Source organism: Acomys minous, assembly GCF_964271855.1.
Source record: "Acomys minous genome assembly, chromosome: 12".
NCBI classification, from domain to species: Eukaryota; Metazoa; Chordata; class Mammalia; order Rodentia; family Muridae; genus Acomys; species Acomys minous.
This window is the reverse complement of record NC_140493.1, coordinates 110,831,319-110,843,285: the sequence shown is the minus strand read 5'-3', so window position 1 is coordinate 110,843,285 and position 11,967 is coordinate 110,831,319. Positions and strand designations below refer to the sequence as shown.

General features: G+C 55.5%; 1 long non-coding RNA gene across 2 annotated transcripts; it reads left to right on the top strand.

Moving 5' to 3' along the window:
• The first annotated feature begins 2,582 nt into the window (after nucleotides 1-2,582).
• LOC311578736 lies at nucleotides 2,583-5,696 on the top strand. 2 transcript variants are annotated; one of them, XR_014772954.1, is made up of 3 exons: nucleotides 2,583-3,117; nucleotides 4,062-4,202; nucleotides 5,439-5,696. It is a non-coding gene; the product is annotated as an uncharacterized lncRNA (long non-coding RNA). The 2 variants fall into 2 exon arrangements; XR_014772955.1 differs by lacking the exon at nucleotides 2,583-3,117 and adding an exon at nucleotides 3,686-3,754.
• Nucleotides 5,697-11,967: the final 6,271 nt, after the last annotated feature.

Below are 11,967 nucleotides of genomic sequence, written 5' to 3'. Positions count from 1 at the left end.
ATACCTAAGCAATTTTTAAAATATTTATTTGTTTATTTAACATATATAGGTACACTGTCTTCATGCACACCAGAAGAGGGCATCAGATCTCATTATAGATGGTTGTGAGCCACCATGTGGTTGCTGGGAATTGAACTCAGGACCTCTGGAAGAACGATCAGTGCTCTTAGCCTCTGAGCCATCTCTCCAGCCCCAAATACCTAAGCAATTTAGTCTTTTTTTTTTTAATTTGTTGGGGTTTTTGTTGTTGTTGTTGTATTTTTTGTTTTGAGACAGAGTTTCTCTGTGTAGACTTGACTGTCCTGGACATGACCAGGCTGGCCTTGAATTCACAGCAATCCGCCTGCCTCTGCCTCCCGAGTGCTGGGATTATAGGCCGTGCACCACCGGGCCCGGTTAGTTTAGTCTTTTTTTAAAAGATTGTTTTATTTTGTCTTATACATACAAGTATTTTTGCCTACATGTTTGTGCAGAATGTGTGTACCTGGTGCTGTGGAGGTCAAAAGAAGGCATCATATCCCCTGGGACGGGAGTTAGAGATGTGTGTGAGCCACCATGCTGGTCCTGGGGATGGACTCCAAGCCTTCTGTAAGGGCAACTCCTGAGCCATCTCTCCAGCCCCTGGAGGCCTCTGAATATCATATTCACTTTTTCGAGTATATATTGCGAGACGTTCATGCACACCCAGGTGGCACGGCCTCCACCAGTACACATGCAGAACATTCCTGACTCCCAGAAGGAAAGTCCTCACCACAGCGCAGTGTGCCTCCCTCCCACCACCCTGCTTTGCCTGTCGGCCATGTTCTGGACAGTTTACACGCTTTGTCTATGCCTTGGTTACTTTGGAGGTGTGTGTGGTGTGAGCATGGGCACATGTTTGTGTGTTTGCGCACAGTGTGTGGAGGCCACAGGACAACCTTATGCTTTGAGACTGGAGTTCACAGACTGGGCAAGGGCAGCCAGCCAGCGTGACCCAGTGCCTCCCCAGCACTGGGGTTACAGATAAATACCACATACCCAGCTTTTATGTAGGCTCTGGGAATCTGAACTCAGGTCCGCATGCTTGTGACTAAGCCAGGTCCTCTGTGGCTTGTTAGTGTTGTTTTCAGAGTCTATAGGATTTTGCCTATGTCTACCCACCCACATGACTGCCTGGTAAGCACAGAGGCCAGAAAACGGGCTTTGGGTCCCGTGGAACTGGAGTCCCAGGTGGTTGTGAGCCACCTGGTGGGTGCTGGGAATCGAACCTGGATCATCGGCACCAGCAGGTAATGCTCTTAACCATTGGGTCATCTCTCCAGACTTACTGCTCTTGTTCTTATTTTGTGACTCTGAGGGTGGAATGGGCTTTGTACAAACCGGGCAAGTGCTACACCACAGAACCACATGCCAGCCACTCCTGTGTCATATTTAAAGACATGAAGAGAGCCAAGAGGCTTGATCTCTGTCTGTTTGAACTGTGTGTTTCCAGCTGTGCAGGTAAAGGCCTAAAACTGTACCTTCTGCCTCAGGTTCCTTAACTGTAGATTTGACCCAAGAGTCACCTCTGAAGACTGCCATGTATAGTGTCTGTCACTGAGAGTCCCAGGCATGTTAGATTGTAGGGTTCCAGGGTCAGGGGTCAGGCCGACGTGGGGCCAGGAACGTGGACCTGATTCTCTGCTGAGCACAGCGCACAAGGACAACTACACAAACCGCACATCTGTTCCAAGGCTGCATCTGCCCCTTCTGGGCTTCAGGGCATTTGGCCTCCGGAGTGACCTCCAAGAGCCCACAGCTTGGAAACATGGCACGCAGCTGAGATAGGGGTGCTTAGGGAGAAGCTTTCTGTCCCACATCGGTGGGGACCAGGGTGGAGGAGCTGGCAGATGTTCCAGTTTGGGTAGTAGGGTGTGAAGGGAAAGGCGGTGCCTGAAGCAGGCAGGAGGGACCTGGATCCTCCAGTGTGTCCCTTGACGATTTGTGAGCTTTAAACAAGTGGCTGGATGCCTCCTGTCCTGCCTCCCCTCCCTGACGATCCATCAGCGCAGCTATTACTGTCCAGAGTCGGCTTGTGGCTATAAACGCTCTGAGCCCCCCCCCTCCGCAAGTTACCCAGGTTTTATGTTGTAAGAACACTGTGGGGCATCTCAAGCACACTGCTAATGACAGGCATCATGAAGCAATAAAAGTGATGGGGCTGGTTGGGCGGGGGGCTGTCGGGCAGGGGCTGTCGGGCAGGGCTAGGACCGCCATCCCCGTCCGGCTCCCCTGGCGGCCGCAGGAGCTCTCTGAGAATTGATTAGTGTTGGATGGGCTGACCTTTTTGCTCTTGAAAAATTGCTTTTGAGCAGCTGAGGCAATAAAAGTAAATTGATTCAGAGAGGACGAGGATGAAATTTGCGTTAGGTGAGGAGCAGTAGGTAAACGCCTGCCTCTGATGTCAGCATAGCCACCCCCAGACTGGGGATCACAGGAGGGCAACCCTGGGGAAAGGGCTGCCCTCACTGGAGGGAAGGCTGGCAGGGCGGGCCCTCTGCAGTGTCTGCCTGTTTGGAGAAAAGAAACATAGTGCAAAGAGAGCAGTGGGGAAGAAATGAGAGGAACAGGAAACAGCTGAGAGAGACGAGCCTGGGCCAAGGGAGGGAAGCAGGGGTCTCCGGAAGAGGCAAGAGAGCTGGTGGCGAACAGCAGGATGGAGGCGGATCAGAGAGCAGCAGGCCACTGTCCTGTGCAGTGCCCAAGGAGCCTCATGTTGTGCCCACTTCACAGAGCAAGGACAGAGCACAGACCAAGGTGGGGGGAAAAGCCACTCGAGGCCACAGGAAGCCTCACTGAGGCCAGGCTGGGACTTCGGGAGGGAGCCTTGAGAACTGCAGCACTCGGAGTCGCATGTTCCTTAGTTTACGGATAAGTGGGTGCAGAGGACTGCCGCCCTGGCCAAGGATGGTGGGGGCTGGGATACCATCCTGCCAGTCAGAGCTTCTTGCTTCTGCCCCCTCCTTGAAGTTCCGCCCTTGTCCTCAAACAGAGACCTTGGGGAAGGACCACAGCTCCCGCCTGCACAGCTGAGACTGCGCACGAAGCACCATGCTGAGACTTGCCGCTGCCTTGGAACCCAGTACAGGCCCAGCGTAGGTAGGGGAAAACCGTGCCTCAACCCCTGAGGCTACCCAAATCCTGATTCCACAACTCAAATGGGGGTGACTCTCCAAGTTCAAGGGCCACACACCTGGACTCGGTACTCCAGGTGTGATCAGCAAAAGCCGATCCTGTGGCTTTTGCAGGTTTAAATAGGTCTGTGTCCCAGTTGGTTTATATCCCGCTAAAATACAGCGCACGCACGCATACACGTGCACACACACACACACACACACACACACACACACACACACACACACACGTGGGAAAGGGAGCCTCAGACAAAATGAGCAGCACCAACAGCTGTGGCTGCTGGCCTGGTAGCCACCCAGGGGTTCCCCCAACAGCCCTGATAAGGAGTCTCCCGGACAGCTCTGGGGTTAGCCCTGGGTTTTCCCTTGGTCAATTGTGCCTGCCGTCGCTAGACATTAAGAGTGTCTGAAACTCACACAGACACACTTGGGCTCCTGGGGGACTTCTCTCTCCTAGGGGCACTGCAGGCCCTAGAGGTGGCAGGTTGCTGGGAGACACTGTCGCTGCCCAGGAGACACTGGAACACCCACACCCTGGGGTCAGAGGGAGATGAGACCCGTGGTGTATGAGTCAAGCAGCGAAGAGAAGTGGGCCTGACCAGGTAGTGAAGACCCCACCTCCGCTCCAGAGCCGCACCGCTTGGAAGCCTCCCTGTTGGGATAGGGAGAGTGACTGGGAGCCCACGTGCTTCCTCCAGGCCTCACCGGTGAATATGGGTGGGCTCAGGAGAGAAGGCGAAGTTGGACACTCAACCAGAGTCACCCAGGCTCCTGCCTGCAGAAACCTCAGAGAGATGGGGCACAGAGGCAGTGTGATCCCACCGCCAGCAACCTGCAAGCTCAGGGTGGAACCCAGGCCACTGAGTCCCACTCAGTCTCTCTTTCTTGCTCCTCTTTTCGGTAACTCAGCTCCCTGGTGACCAGAAGGGACTTCTCCTCTGGGCAGGTGTCAGGAGGAGGCCGAGGAACAGAGAGCAAGACCTGCCCTGGGCACAGTGCCGAGAAGCCATGGCCCGCCCACCTCCCCAGAGAGGTCCTGACACTGGCAGTGTGAGTAAGGCCTGGCGCGGTGCCATGGGAGGGTGCACAGAGGTCAGCGTTGGGGGAGGGGAGCCCGTGGTGGCTGTAGGCGGTGATCTTGGGACAGGCTGCTAGGTGCAGTTGGACCTGTTCTGCCTGGGCCTTTGGAGTTTCACTCCCCACCCCGTAACACAGCATGGACAGCTGTGGGCAGGGCTGGTGGGGGGAGGTGAGGGTGGGCTATGGCAGGCGTCTGTATCGGGGCACTCGGCCACGGGTGACCAGGGCAGGAGAACTACACACTGTTAGAGCCGAGTACAGATCCTCACGTCTCTCCTGAGCTGCTGTGGGGGTAGCAAAGAGCACTGTTCTTGTCCTGACAGCACCTGCAAGTTCCTGGCATGGATGGGCTGGATGCCAGGAGTCCTGGGCAGGGGCAAGCCAGGAGACCCTCTCTCAGAGTCACTCAGAGGGGAGGTGTTCCAGGTGCTTGAGAGCCGCTTAGATAAAATGCAAATCCCTTGTAGCAGGCAGGGAAACAGTGGCTGGGTCTGTCTCCTCAGGGCCCTGTGTCTTCATTTTAGAGAGCTGGGGTCAGAACGCTAGGCAAATGGTCACCCAGTGGGCCACGAGGAAGGAAGGATGTTCCTGGTGACATTTGCTGAGACATAGATGAGGTATTCTGGGCATGTCACAGGCTGAGCTGAGGCTGCCGGTGTGGAGACAGCCCTGACCTGTGACTTACCACCTAGTGTGCCTGAGCACCTGCTGCTGGCACCACCGGGGGTTTCCCTGCCCACAAAGTAGAGAAGAAAGGGCCTCCGCTGTCCTGCAAGATCGAGTGACCCTTCTCTCTTCCTGGGGCGATGATGCACTCTGTGTCACAGGCCAGTTGGGTGCTTCTCCTACGTTTTGTATTCACTCCTCTAGTTAGAGCTCAGAGCCACTCGGGGCTCCAAACAGCCAAAATGCACTATGCCAAGTCACCACGTAGCCACCCATCTCTATTAATATGGGGGCTCACAAAACATGTGCAGTCTCAGAAGGCCTTTGTGTGACAGGAAACACCCATCGAGGCAGAGCCACAGAGACAGAAAGTAGATGGGGTTTGCCCCGAGGGCCTGGGGAAGGGAGGGGGGAGGTCCAACAGGCACAGGGTTGCTTTGGGGAGCTATTAGAATATTCTGGAATTAGATTACAGTGGTAGTGTGCAACTAAAATTTTACTGAAAACAGTTGGCTTTTTTTTCCTTTTCTTTCTTTCTAGAGAAGACTTCAAGGTCTGCTGTTACATCTCAGTAAAGCATGTTTAAGTGTTCTGGGGAAATGTTGCTAAGACTATCATCACTGGGTGCATTTACATTTCAACCTCATTAAAAATGTGCACAGATGTGCATCGTAAAAAGACCAGCAGGAAATACACCGGACACTAGCACCAGCTCTGTGTGGGTAAGGGAATCACAGAACATTTTATGTGCAAACAGCCAGGGGGCAGGATCCACCCAAAGTCCACTGGCTATGATGACGTGGGAGGCCAAGCCCCTGGACGGGCACCTCGCTGCCTGAGGCCAGCCCTGTGACTCACAGGAGAGGCACCAGGCAGCCAGGGGTCAGCTCCTCCCTGGGGAGGGAATGCTGCAGGGCCGGCAGGGCAGGCAGTGTAGCAGGCAAGGTAGGTGTGGTGGGCAGGCTGCCTGTGGGCTCCACCATAGCCAGCTACCTCAAGACAGGTGGGCAGGAGAACTGCAGTAATTACCCTGCTGAGTGGAGCTTGGCACCCTCCTTCATTCCCGAGAAGGGAGGCCACCTGCCCTGGTGGATCGGCCAGCAGCAGCCTCGGCAGGGTTGCACGTGACCCGATTGCAGGAGGACCTAGCCCAACTCCTGCTCTGGGCCCTTGGCAAGCCCTCAACCTCTTCTGCTAGTTCCCTGTCTTCTCTGACCTGATCCCTATACCTTCAGCTGTGCCTAGAGGATCTCCCAGAACCCCTTTCCCTATCCCCTGCCTGCCACCTCCCACCATGCCTCTTCCTTCTGCCTCCACACTAAGCCCTTAACCCTCTCAGCTTCCACTTTTCACTGTAGCCTCCCTATCCAGCCACCTGAACACACACGCGCTCATGCGCACGTGCGCTTTATAAATACACAGTGTGCAAACGGACGGGTGGATGTAGGATGTGAGACGGAGTCCTGCAGGTCACCTCTGCTGGCAGGAGGCGCTCACGGCCTTGTAAGGGCAAGTACGGAAGGTGGGATCATCACCACCGGTACTGCCTGAGTCACTTGGTTATTCCTGGCCGTGGAAGCCATCTGAGGTTGGAGCAGAGCTGGGAATGGGAGGCCAAGAGCCTGGGGTAGGGGGTGGTGAGTACTAAAGGACTTCAGCCTTGCTGGGGCAGGGGTTCCAGAAGGCGGGTGGGCTAGCCTCGGAGTCAGGGACTAGACCTCTGGACACAGTACGAGGGGGCTAAGGCTGACCTGCGGGCTCGAGGGCTCGGGGGCCTCTATATCACACAGTCAATCTCTGACCATGGACAGCTATGGAGAGAGATGCAGAGTGGCCCAGCGCCTGAAGCCACTGAAAACCCACACAACCAACCATCAGTGAGCCCCTCCTCGGCCCCTGGTGCACGGGCAGCAGGGTGTGACGGTCAGTAAGGACCAGTGCTTAGCCTGACACTACACTACCGGCAGCATCCCAGCTAGCCCTGCTGTCCCCAGAACCCGAGGGAGCCCAACAGATCACAGACATGGCCAGTGGTGTGCACTAGCCCAGCAGAGAGGGGTTGTCAGCAGCTAGCTCAGAGAGGAGGTTGGTCACAGACTCACTTTGGGCCCCAAGGTGTAACTGGAGATGGTGACAAACCCTAGAAACCAATATTTAAATCTATCTCTGTTTCTCCGTAGTTGTGTGGCCTCAGGAAAGTCGCCTCCCATCTCTGATCCTGTAAGATAAGATTAAAAGCACTGATGTCTCAGCATCCTGCAGGACTTAATAGGGTGAGCGCAGTGAAGAGCAGAGGCAAGGTGCGAGCTCAGGGTTCTGTGCCTCACACACCAGCCTGCCATCCTTCTGTGTGGCTAATGAAGTCACGGGTATCACTGACCAATCCTCTGTCCCCAGGGTCTACCCTCGGGGGTAAGCCTCCTCCGATCTGCACCCTTAACCCTGGTCCCTTTGGATAAGTTGGATAAATTTCTTGTCAACCTGGCAGGTTCTGCCCCAGGGCTTAACTTGATAGCAGTTCTCAAAGCCCACTTACCCGCTTGTTGCCAAGGTTTTAAGCCCCAGAACAACTCTTGCCAGCATTATGACCAAGCTGGCGGTTTTTTTTCCCCCTGGTCCCCAAGGCCAGAACAGGGCTGGCACGGGAGGGCTAGCTCCAGCTTTGTCCTTTGGCTTCTGGCTTCCTGGAGGGGACTGGGCAGCAGGAAGCCCTGTGAAGTCCTATTTTTACCTTCTTCCTAAAGGGCGGGGGTGGCCTGCGTGATCCCCGGGGAATTGGTCGAGTCTTTGGGAGATGCTCAAAGCCTCAGACCTAGGGTGGACCCCAAGCTGCCTCCCTCAGGCCTGGAGCACCAGAAACACGTTGAGTCACTTGGGGGAGGTGCATGCCAGTTACTTTGCTTTTGCAGTTTTCTGCTTCCCCTGAAATGGGTAGACTGTCTGGGTTTGGCAGCCCATACCCTCAGACCCAGCTCCTCAGGGGGCTGATGCAGGGACAAACCTTTGATGCCAGCATCTTAAAGCCAGCCTGGACAGCACAAGATTCTGTCTGTTTCAAATACATAAATAAATGAATAAAACCTGAAATGACTGGTTGTGGGGAGGGCCAAGGGAATGGAGCCTCTCAAGGGCTTTAGCACAGACCCGAGGCATTGGCTACAGTGAGGCTAGCATGGTGGACAGGCCGAACAGGTCTAGTCTCTGGAAAGAACTGGTTATCAGGCAGAGGCCTGCTGTACAGAGCCTGACCTGGAAGCCTTCGGTTCTTCCCAGGAAGGTCATCCTGCCACGGGAGGCTTGGCACCCTGAAGGAGCCACCTTCCTCACCCTCAGCGCCTCTTCTGACACAAACAGTATACCAGCCCCACTAGGAACCAAGCGCCAGAAAATCCCATCTATGCTTCCTGTGTCCATGAGAGAAACCTGCAGGGTGCTAGTGGGCAGTAGGCAAGAAGCTGAAGGGAGCTGGAGGTGTGTCTGCTAGTTGCAGTGGGGGTGGGGGTGGGGGTGGGAGTGGGGGGTCCACTGAGAGTTAGGTTTAGTGTCCAGGAGCCTGTGGGTGGGTGTGGCCACAAGCTGAGGGGGTGTGGCCTGAGTAGGGTGGGTCTGAGCTCACAGTGGGGGTCGGGGTGGGGAGTCCACTGAGAGTTAGGTTTAGTGTCCAGGAGCCTGTGGGTGGGTGTGGCCACAAGCTGAGGGGGTGTGGCCTGAGTAGGGTGGGTCTGAGCTCACAGTGGGGGTCGGGGTGGGGAGTCCACTGAGAGTTAGGTTTAGTGTCCAGGAGCCTGTGGGTGGGTGTGGCCACAAGCTGAGGGGGTGTGGCCTGAGTAGGGTGGGTCTGAGCTCACAGTGGGGGTCGGGGTGGGGAGTCCACTGAGAGGTTTAGTGTCCAGGAGCCTGTGGGTGGGTGTGGCCACAAGCTGAGGGGGTGTGGCCTGAGTAGGGTGGGTCTGAGCTCACAGTGGGGGTGGGGGTGGGGAGTCCACTGAGAGTTAGGTTTAGTGTCCAGGAGCCTGTGGGTGGGTGTGGCCACAAGCTGAGGGGGTGTGGCCTGAGTAGGGTGGGTCTGAGCTCGCAGTGGGGGTCGGGGTGGGGAGTCCACTGAGAGTTAGGTTTAGTGTCCAGGAGCCTGTGGGTGGGTGTGGCCACAAGCTGAGGGGGTGTGGCCTGAGTAGGGTGGGTCTGAGCTCGCAGTGGGGGTCGGGGTGGGGAGTCCACTGAGAGTTAGGTTTAGTGTCCAGGAGCCTGTGGGTGGGTGTGGCCACAAGCTGAGGGGGTGTGGCCTGAGTAGGGTGGGTCTGTCTAGTGATAGACCGGGCAGGGCTATGTGTGAGTGGGCACTGCCGGTAGGTAGGGTGGTAAGGTTATGGCCGTGATGAGCAGGTCTGCAAGTTGAGTTGGAGTGGCCTTGCATCCGGGGTATGGCCTGAGGAGGGCAGGCATAGCTGTGGATAGAGGAGCAGCCTGACCAAGCTGAGGCCCCCTGGGAAAGGCCCTCCTGTAGGAAGGCCCATCTATGGAAAGGCCCACCTGTGGGTCTTTGGTAGATGCCAGCAAGGAGACCTCTTCAGCTGTCAAGGCCTGACTTCCTAGACCACGCTGCTTTTCACTGTCGGCCCTCAGGGAAGGGGCTGGAGGTGGGGGTGGAGTGGGGAGATACGAGGGTGACAAAAGAGAGCCACAGACAAGTCGGACACACCTCCCGGGGCAGTGGGCATCCCACAACCTCCTTGGGCAAGGGTATAAATCCAGCCCTCTTCCCTCAACTCAGGACACCTGACTAAGATGGAGGAGTTTTCCTCAGGACTCCCTAAGTAGGGTGCACCTTCTCCCCGACACAGTTGCTCCCTGCAGAGCCTCCCCAGCAGTCTCTCGGGATACTTCGGACCTGAGGGATGCTGCAGACACCTACCTCCGCAGCACAGTGTAGCCTCCAGGATCCCGTAGTGGGTCGACTAGTGCTCGCCCACCGACTACTGTGTGCTCAGAACCTCAGGAAGAAGGAGACAGATCTTCGCAGGCTTTTCAGTTATGGAGCCACCATGAAGCCGTCTAGGGTTTAGGGTGAGCACCAACTGTAATGACTGGGTGAGTAAGAAGGACGCAGACCCAGCAGGAAGAGTGGCGTGTGCAGACAGGGCAGAGTGGTCAGAAGTCAAAGAACACCCAGGATGCTGCAGCTCCCCGGCTGGTAGGAGTGGGGCTGGAAAAGGGGATCAGAGAACCTGGTGGTCTGGGTCAGGGCGGGGGCCTGAGAGCCAGGCAGCCACCTGGCCACACGGGGATCTGGTGAGGACCAATATGTAGGCTCAATTTTCTTACCAAATATCTTTTATTAACAACTTATTAACCGAGTGTACGTCACTTAAAACCCGACTAACCAAAACAATAGGAAATGAGGATTAGGGAACACAATGACAAAACCGTAAGGATATCAGTTCCGAGGAATGATTCCCCTGGCGTAATCAGCAGGATTTCTCCTACTGGAACCTGGAGTAACCAGAACCCGGAACCTCAGCAGGAGCCGGAGCCCCGAAGCCTTCCTTCAAGTGGTTCTCTCTAGGAGCGTCTCGAGGAGAAGCGATGAACAGCCAAAACTATCCGAAGTCTACAAAAAGCCTCCCCTCCAGTTCTGGGCTCATTTACATATCTCCTCCCAGAGTCTGTTCACGGGATCTTTTCAGCTGGCAACAATCAAGCTCCTGCATGAGGTGGTTGGTCTTCTAGCGGATTAACCTCACCTGTTCTCTCACAAGACCGTTCCAATCCTGCACTTGGGATCCTAAAAAACAGATTTCTCGCTCCTTCACCAATAGCCAAGGACTTCAGCCTTGGAGGGAGCAAGAAGGTGTCAGAGGCTGGGGCAGGGGCTCCAGAAGGCAGGTGGGCTAGCCCCTGAGCCTCCTCGGGAAGACTACAGACACCTTGATCTTCATGCTTTAGGATATACAGCCAGGGGTTTTAAGCTTTCTTGTTTATGGCAATTGCAACAGGAGAGTTCAGCAGCAAAGAGGCTGGTGACAGCGACAGTCCTTTGAGCCTGCTGGCCACCTTCTTTGGAAATGCTGTTTGGCTTGGTGCGGGGGTGATGGTGGGCAGAGGAAGAGAGCCCGGTGTGTCCATCTGAGGAGCAGACTTCACAGGGAGGTACTTAGGAGTCCAGGGACAGCAGGAAGATGGATCGGCGTCCTAGAACACGCCTCAAAGTTGGCATCAAATCGTTGCTGGAGGAAGGTGAGGCGGGGGGCCTGGAGCTGCAAAAGGCCAGCCATGCACCTCAACACCTCCTTAGCCTGGGTGCCCTGAGTGTCCCCATGGGTTTGACAGGTACAAGCCAATCAGTGTGAACAGAAGAGGGAGCAGGTTCCGCAAGTGTGGCAGACAACTGATCCTTCAGAGGGGTCACTCTTGGCAAAGGCTTACTACTTTTTGCATAATAAAGATAGTCTTTCCATTGGGTCACGTGGACTTTGGGACCAGCCCGGAAGCCCTTCCATGTAATGGAGACAAGGAGCCAGTTCCCTGAGGGTACTGCACCAACCACATGGGAAATCTCCTGGGCGGCTTCCTCAGTTGCTCTTCTTTTCTGACCGTGTCTTCACTGAGCCTGGAGCGTGCTGGTTGGCTAGACTGGCTGGGCAAGCTTTGGGGAACTGATCTCCTCCAACCTCGCCACGCCCAGCCTAGCACCAGGTTATGGCCTGTGCAACTATGCCCAACTCTTCCTCCTCCTCCTCCTCCTCTTTGTTCTTTTTGAGACAGAGTCTGAGTATGTAGGCCTGGCTGGCCCAGAACTTGCTGTGTAGACAAGGCTGGCCTCAAACTCACACAGACCTACTTGCCTCTGTTTTCCCAAGACCTGGGATTAAGGGTGTGAGCCACCACACCTGACTTTTTACATGGCTGCTGAAGGGCCAGGCTCATTTCTTGTTTGTGTGGCAGGTGCTTTCCAAGGCACCTCCCCAGTCCCTTCTCTCTCTCTCTCTCTCTCTCTCTCTCTTCATAAAAAGAAACATCTTTGTTATTATTACGTCAGAGGATGTCCTTGGAAGTCGGTTCTCCCCCTCAG